Below are 9,458 nucleotides of genomic sequence, written 5' to 3'. Positions count from 1 at the left end.
ATTCAATGATCTGAAAGTTTCAGCCAAGATCGCGGGTACAGGTGTGGCCCCTTTATTAAGCCTATCAAAAATATCAGAAACCGCCTCGTCTATATACCCCAAAGCTTTGGGGAATATAACTAGTCCATAAATGCTCAAAGCAAACACATCTACCCTCTTCTTCACATCAGGATGCGCTAAGATTAGATCCCTCAAGTTCCTCCAAGGAATGCACTTACAATCTTCTTTTTGTTTGATCCGGGTTATAACCCACTGTTCGCTCATCCTAGTGATGTTCATCAGCCTTTTTGAGAATGCTGGGACGTTGGCGGCTCTGGAATAAATTCTGTCAACTCATTTTTTAAAAATAGTTTTGCATAATATTTATTTATTACTAGCTTCTTTATTGTCAAATACTTTTAACTTATTTAATATTTCTCTCTTATTTCTTTTAGCTCATCCGTTTTATTTTTGCTTTTATCGCTATCATTCACATTCACGTTTATATTCATTCTGTCATACCTGTCAATACCGAAATTTGTATTTGTTTATGCATTCTTTATTATCTCGTTTCATTACGAATTTATGTTTTATCCAACCCAATATTAATTCTTTCATAAAGGTAATATTTCGTATTTAAAAATTCGAGAAAATAGTGCCTTAACTTACTGGGTTTCGATTTTTCTCGTTTAGCCTAAATAACAGAATATTCTTTTAAACCGCAATACGGGTTTTTGAATAGAAAGGTTTACTCTCGGACGTACGAAGTGTTGTGCCCCAACTTAGCGGGTATGATAGCTTATTACCTCGAGATAAGATTTTGGTAAACAAAGGCAATATCTGGTATTTGAAAGTTCGAGATATCGTGCCCTAACTTATTGGGTTTCGATTTTTCTCGTTTACCCTAAATAACCAAATATCCTTTTAAAAATGGGGTTAAAATACATGAATTTTAAATAAAAGGCAACTCATTCTTGAAGGCTCGAGATGTCGTGTCCTAACTTACTGGGTGTGACATTTTATTACTTCGAGATGAGAAGGTCTTTAACATCCATTTCAATTTATTCGATCATTTTTAAATTAGCATTAATAAAAAGAGGGATCGTATTTTAAATTTTTTCAAGTTTTCAATTTTCGACACTAAGACACTAATTAATCAACTAGGTAACAATTTTTGGGCGTATCGAGGATGCTAATCCATCCTTGTGCATAACTGACTCCCGAACTCATTTTTTGATTTTTGTAGACCAAAAATTATCATTTTAGTAAATCTTAACTTTTATTAAAATGATTAATTTGAGGTGACCTGATCACACCTCATCAAAAAGGATCGGTGGCGACTCCTCTGTTCGTTTTTTCATTTTCAAAATCAAAGTCGATCCCGTTTTCAAAAAATGGTTTCGACAATATACATGGAGGATCATACCACATAGTTTCATGTTATACTTTAATACATGTTGAACCTAAATTCTAGACATGAGTATTTAATACAAGCATCAGATTTTGCATAAACTAAACACACTTGATTGCAAACAACTTGAAATCTAACTATTATTCAGTCCTATATACTTGTTTTTTGAAGGTTGTAATTCTATATACTTGTAAATCCCAAGCATAAAAGTGGAAAGATTTTGCAGGTTGGGTGAACTACTTGAGGCTGGATATCAATAGACAACAAAAGCAACATCTAGAGATGAGTTTCATTGGTTAAGTTCAAAATTTTCAACTGCAATGTAGGGGGCTAAGCTAAGAATTCATATGTAAAATCATAAAATGATAAAGTTTGGAGGGTCAAAATAGAATTTTAACTATTTTTAAAGTAAAATACTAAGATCTGTAGGTGCTTGAAGGAAGACAAAGGCCACTTCATGCAGCCCTTGGGATCCTCCCCTGTTCTAACGTTACTTCTTCTATGCAAGCTTTCATGGATGAATAGGCTGCTTGAGAGCTGATCGATTGATGGATCTCCTTCGCATCTCATAATAAGTTTCAAATTGTATAGTATAATCTCAAAAGGCTAACAAAGTGTTACATGTTTGAAAAAAGGTTAAGGCGCAGGAAAAGATTATAGATATCCACTCATCCAACTTGAGAAAAGAAAAAAAACCAAAAGTTACTTACAGAGAAGTCAGGCTGCAGCAGCATCAGCATCAGCATCAGCATTCAGGGTTTCCCTCACCAGCATGCTCGACATTAGTATCATTTTGCCAACGTTTCATACATTTGAGTATGATTAATGCTACGACAAGAGCAGAAAATATTGCTAGCGAAAGCAAAGCTTTCCTCTTAAATTTCAAGGTTTCAGACATGGAAAAACTCACTGTTGTTGTTGTTGATGATGATGATGATCTACTGCCTGAGTCCATTGTTTTCTTTTTCTTTCCTATCTTCAATCAATACAGTAACGATATTAGATTATAAAGAGAATCCATATGACATATCATTACTATCTGAAGACCCCAAGCATAAACGTAAACAGATTTTTGTATGAAAGCCATAGGCGTAGACCTGGGGGGATGTGGATCGTGTGAGACAGATAGCAGACTAACATTTGGTTATCATTGTTAGATACTATGTCTAATATTTTATCCAATAATATCTCAATGAGTGTCAAAAGCGACTGGGGTGGGGGGATCGTGTGAGAAATAGCAGGTTAAAATAGAGGCAAAAAACCCACCCCTAGGTATTAAAACTTATTGTTTGTCAAAAAGATTGACAATGAGGACCACAAAAAAAATTTATTGATTGTAAGTGAATGCCGGAAATACCCTTAGAACAGGGGAGGATCCCAACTTTCATAAACAACTGTGTTTAGTTTATGCGCAAGCGAATCTAGGACGTAAGGCCGGTCCTGGAAAAATATTATTTAGGTTTTTTAAAAATTTTAAAAAATTTAAATTAGTAAAAGTAAAGTTATATTTTACCCCTAAAATTATAAAAATTTAATTTAGTCCTTTAAAAATTATAAAGATATAGATTATAAAAATTAAAATTTCATTTGACCCCTAAAAAATTATTCTAGCTTCACCCCTAAGTTTATACAAAATCTAATGCTTGTATTAAATACTCATGTCTAGAATTTAGGTTCAATATGTATTAAAATATAACATGAAATTATGTGGTATGATCCTCCAAATACATAATTAATTATACCCATATCACTTTACTAGATATTATTTATCTCGTTTGCAATGTGATCCTAATTCTGTGGTAACTCAAATTGTTCCTAATAAAATCATTTGCATATCATTGCTTTGCGTCAAATATGAACACATTTGCCCAATGAAAAATATGTAACAATTTTTATTAGATACTAAGATGTTTCCTTTTATTTTCTTGAATGCCAAATAAGTTGTAGTTCCAGGAAGCATATATTCCATGATGGGCTTTGTACGTTGTTGAATTATATGAACGTGATGTGGATTTTAACTTTACTACATTTTTAATTATATCAATGATTTGTTAAATTTCAGTGTGTTTATTTTCTCTTTATATTTTTACTTAGATTGGATTTTTATGAAATAAGATGTAATTTTATGTTATAGGTTCTGCTCCATTATATGCCTCTTTACATGCTCCACTAATTTTTTTTTTTTTAACATATGGATTATGAATTGTGAGTAAATTAACTGAAGTGAGTGCCGTTAACCTTTTACTTTCCACTTCAAATTATATGTTGTTTGTAATGGGCCAATTTAGTTTGGACCCAAATAATAAAAATAAATTAAACCAGAAAAATAAAAATATAATAACAAAATCTACAGTCTAAGTCTATTTACAATATAACCCAATATGGCCTAAATGAAGAAACCTTAAAGTCTAACAACCTAAATCTCTTTTCAGTAAAATAAAAAAACCCTAAAGTCCTTGCGTCGTTGCCCTTGTCCACTTCAGCACGTGCGCGCCCCAAAGCCTAACGCGCCTTGGCCGCTGTTGCACCGAAATGGCAAGGGCTTGCTAGGGGTGTGCAAATTTCGGGTAAAACTGAATTAATTTGGTTAACTGATCGAATTCGGTTAATCGGTCGGTTAACCAAATTAATTTGATCGGGGGTTAGTTAATATTTTTTTGAAAGTTAGGGTAACGATTAATTCGGTTTGAAATCGGTCGGCTAACTGAATTTAATAAATAATGTTATGATATATAAGTACTCGGTTGGTTTGGTTAATTTTTTGGAAATATAAATTAATCGGTCGGTTAAGTAGGTTAATTCTTTATATGTTTTATACTTGTTTTAACCAAAAATAATATATATATATATATATAAATTTCGATTAGTTCTATTAACCGACTGAGTTAACGAAAAAGTTCAGTTCGGTTAATTTTTTTGAAAAAATTTCAGTTCGGTTAATGGTTAAGGGTTTAAAAGGTTCAATTAATTCGGTTAACGGTAGTTTGGGTCGGTTAACCGATTGAACACCCCTAGTGCCTGCTTTTCTCCTCGTCATTGACTTCACCGCCGCCTACAAAAATGGAAAGAATGAAAAGACAAGAAGAAGATGAACAGTAGATATAATAAAAAGAAAATATGTAAATAAACTATAAAGGCTGAATTCAAGATGTAATTTTTTTACACGAAAAAATACAAAAAAAAATCAAGTTTCAAAAGGTAGCACTCTATTTTCTGATTTTTACTTTCGAAGCAAATAAAAAAATAATAAGTAAAAATAAAAAAGGTTACCTGCCTTTTCGTCTTCGCACTGCCGTTGGTGTCTTTTTCGATCCGAGAGGCCTTCAAATCCTAGGGGATTCGACTAAGGCTACGACTGAGGGTGTCGAGAGTCGAAGAGTTTCTTCTTTTTTGGGGGTTTTGGCTTTAGTTTTTGGTCGTTTGAACTCTAAATCGGAGTTCTACGCAAAGAAATAAGAAAAAAGGAGGATTGTGATTTTTTTGGCCACTGGAGGCGGTGGTCATTGAGCAAATGACCTGTGGCCATGGCGAACGGGCGACGGCCTTGTGGCTGGAAGGGGAGAAGGTTTTGAGAGAAAAAAAAATAAGAGAAGAGTTTTTTTTTTAAACAAGGTTCAAAATGATTTTTGGGTCTGATTTTTTTTTTCTTTTTTTACTTTTATATAGAGTTCTATACGATGTTGTTTTGGGCTTAATTTTGAGAAGTCAAACGACATCGTTTTGACACAACCTGAATATCCAACCCGACCTGATCCTAATTTTGGACCCTTTTTAATTTGGTCCTAATTTCACTTTTTTTCTTTTTTTAGATTGTACCTTTTGATTTTAATCCATTTTCAATTTAGTCCTTATACCGTTGGCCCCCCGGGGAGTGACACGTGTACTGTTTTGGACTAATTGTCCTCGGCGTCCCTGAACTTTTGCTCTACATTTTAATTTAGCCCTTTTTTATCCTATTTTTCAATTTAGACATTAGATTTTCTTGGACCTTCAATTTCGTCCTTGATTCCCTATTTCTTTAATTATTTTGCGATTTATGACTTAATTTTTATTTAAATTTCAATTTAATCCCTCACTTGATTAATTTTGTCTCTTTCATTTATATTAACACTTAAAATTTATGTTGTTTACGTGTCCTTTTTTTTTATACGTTTGATTATTATTATTATTATTATTATTATTATTGTTATTACTTATCGTATTTTGATTATTTATATTAGAATTAGAATAGTAATTATGGATTGATTAATTTATTTGTTTATTTATTTATGTATTATTTCCTTACCTTTTTTATTTTAAAACTTTTATTACTCATTTTCTTTTATTTGCACATTTTTGTTGCCCCTATTATTATTATTATTATTATTATTATTATTATTATTATTATTATTATTATTATTATTGTCATTATTTATTTTTCTTTGATTATTTATATTAGTATTAGAGTAGTAAACATTATGTGATTATTGCCATTATTTTTATTACTTAATTGGTTTTATTATTATATTTGTATTATTGTCATTCATTAGCACGACATTTTTATTTTTCATATATTCATCTTTCTATTTTAATATACTACCATTTCATTTTATTTCATTATAACCGTGTCATTTAACTGTATTTAGATATATTTATCCATTGTTGTACTATACCTGAATAAGATAAATACACATTATTTTAGATGTTATATTTGTTATTACTCGATGGAGGAAATTTAAAAATTAAAGTAATGTTCCGTATTTGGAGATTCGAGAAGTCGTACTCTAACTTACAGGGTTAAACCTTCTTCTTGAATCTAGATAGCCAAATATTCCTTTTAAAACTAAAACATATGAGATTTAATTAATAATTAAATAATGAGCAAGCTTATTTTTTAGGATTCGAGTCGTCGTGTTCTAACTTATTGGAGTTAACCTTCCTGTTTACCTTGAGATAAGAATGCGTATGTTTTAATTCACTTAAATGATTTTAATTAAAAATATCATTATGCAATGTGGGATCGTGTTTTAAATTTTTTTCAAATTTTCAATTCTCGATACTAAGACATTAAGTAATCAATTAGGTATTAATTTTGGGCGTAACGAGGGTGCTAACCCTTCCTTATGGGTAACGAACTCCCGAACCAATTTTCTAGATTTTGTAGACTAAAAAATATTATTTTAGTAAATCAAACCTCTTATTAAAATGATTAAATTACGAGATGATCCGATCACACATCATGAAAGTGATTGGCGGCAACTCCTATTTTCATTCGTTTTTTAATAAAAAAGTAGAATTAAAAAAAAAAGTTACGACATTCTTGGCTTTGAAACTTTGGATTTATGGAAAAACAATTGATTTTCAAAGAATCAATTCATGTTAGAGGTACATGATGAAGAAATACAAGTTTTTAACCAATGATTCAAACATGGCTTCTGTCATTGTCGTCTGGTTTAGATATTTGTCAGTATCTATCTATAGGGATTCAATACATGAATGAGAGAATTGGATATTTTGTAGGTTTAGATCTTGGTTTTTAGCTTATTGGTTGAGATTTCAAGAGAAAATTCGTTAGGAAATCTAACTGGAGAAGCAAGTTTAGACTTTTACAAGCCTAACAGCATGTCGACATTAACAATCAAATCAGGGATACAGGAAAAACGACATTGTTGTTCCATCCTTCAACCAATGATCAAGTTCTTCAATGGCAGAATTTGATGAGAACCATCAAACCCAATTAATCAGGCTCAAGAACCTGACATAAAGATTCAACAAGGAATAAGATCATTCGCCTTTTAAATTATTATTATATATTTATGTTAGAAGTTACAAAGATGTGAATACCTATAATGCAAATATTTTACGAAAGGGTATCTTGAACTTTTTGCAAAAAAAGATATATATATATATATATATATATACATATATTATGAAGAATAAATCATGAACCACTCAAAAATCAAAGTGCCTAAACTTTAATAAAGAATGATGTAAATCATTGTTCATCAAAAATCAAAGTGACTTGATTTATATCATCACGTTCACTATTCCAACCTGAAAGTTTTATGGGTTTTTGAAAGACAAAATCAAAGCTAGAAATAAAGAGCTCACTAAGGTAACAATGGTGTTTTTCTTACCCTTCTAGCTTGATATCTGAAATTAGATATTACGAGAAAGTTTAGAAATTTTATTTATTTATTTTGGATGTAATTTTATGTGTATAAAAATGAGGAAATGTTGACATTGAGGTTTAAACTTTAAAATGTTTCGGCAATATCTTTCATTTATAGAGTTGGTCGAGACGGGTGAGGGTGCTATAGTTTAAAAAATGATATGAATATATTTTTCTCATTTCCAGGTTAGTTTTGTTGGATATTTTATATTTAGAATTAAATTGATATAATGTGTAAATATTAGAGGCTAAATTTGTTATTAGACTAATAAAAAAGCAAATATTAGACCAAAATATTTTATTTCGAAAAGTTTGAGGACTAAACCAATATAATTAATAATTCAATGACCAAAATAGAGAAAATGCAAATTAACCAAAATATAAAATTAATTTTTTTTTATCCCATATATAGAAGAGATTTGTAACAAGAAGTAAAGCGTGAGCGACAGGATTCGAACCTGCGCGGGCAAAGCCCACATGATTTCTACGGCACGCCCACATTAGTGATGGCAATTCTTCTTTATATATTTAATAGATTAGTAAAAATCTTCAGATATTTACTATATGGTATCAGTACTGGGGTTTTATAATTTGTTTTTGTTTTTGTTTTTGTGTTATATTTTTTATTAAATACTACATCCAGTTTTTTATATTTACTTATAAAAATTAAAACAATTTCATCAGTGTGCCCAATAAAAAAATGTTAATATTTACAAGTTTCTTGAGTTTGATATTAAAATAGTTAAATGTACTCATTTATTAAATTAGTCCATTTATAATTAAATGAATTAATTTAGTTTATATACTATTAAAAATTTAAATAAAGTTAAATTGCGATAGAGTTAATATTTACTATTTAAAAATGAAAAGAAAATTGTTATTTTTCATTTATAGTTCAACTTCAAATAAAAATTTCATTTGCAAAACTATAAAATCTATTAACTTCATTTGACTTTATATAATTCTTTTTAATGGTACATAAATTAAATTGATCTATTTAATAATAAAAAATTAAATTAATAAAATTCCTATAATAGCGGGACATTCCAACTATTTTCACCTATTAAAATACTATAACTCAAATCTGTACCAGTACATAAAAGTTGTCCACACTATAATAATATTTATTTTGAATTGGGGGTGGTTGATTTGGAGGCATCTAAGCAAAGGAAAAATTATTATTTATTGGGTATAATGTTAAAATATATTTTAAATTCCTATATATATATATTTTTACACTTAAAATTTAGTCTCTCAATTTTTATCGTAAAGAAATTAGTTTCTCTATTTTTAGATTTAAAATATAAGTCTAATTGTTAATACCAATAATTTTTTTGATAAATTATGGTTTATTATAGTGTCATTCTTTTTATTACATAGTTACATAGTGATTTTTAAATTTCAAGATATCCTAATATCAAACTTAACAAAAAATTTAGTAAAATTGATAATTGAACATTAATTTTGAAATTTAAAAATAAATAATTAAAATTTTAAATATTAAAATAGAACCAAATTTTAAATATACAAAAATATAGCCCTTAAAGTATATTTTAATTGAGGTATAATAGTTTCTTTTCAAAAAAAAAAAATCGAGGTATAATAGTTATTTGCTATTTAGGTTTAATAATTAAATAATCATATCTATTATACATTTCTATAAGGAAGGTGATCTGGCACACCCACATTTTTTTTTCATTTTATAAAAAAGGTTAATTCTCAATTTTGGCCTTTTGTTTTTAATATAATTTGATCTCTATTTTAATATTATCAATTAGTTGACTTGACACATGTTTTTTCCTTTTTTGAGTTTTTTATTTTTATTTTTATATTATAAAATAGTGGTCAAATTTTAGTTCACCATGATGAAATTAAAGGTTATACTTTTCTTTATTTAATTTCTTTCATCTACTTTTA

The sequence above is a fragment of the Gossypium arboreum genome, chromosome 3, assembly GCF_025698485.1.
Source record: "Gossypium arboreum isolate Shixiya-1 chromosome 3, ASM2569848v2, whole genome shotgun sequence".
NCBI classification, from domain to species: Eukaryota; Viridiplantae; Streptophyta; class Magnoliopsida; order Malvales; family Malvaceae; genus Gossypium; species Gossypium arboreum.
Note: the sequence above shows the minus strand (reverse complement) of the source record.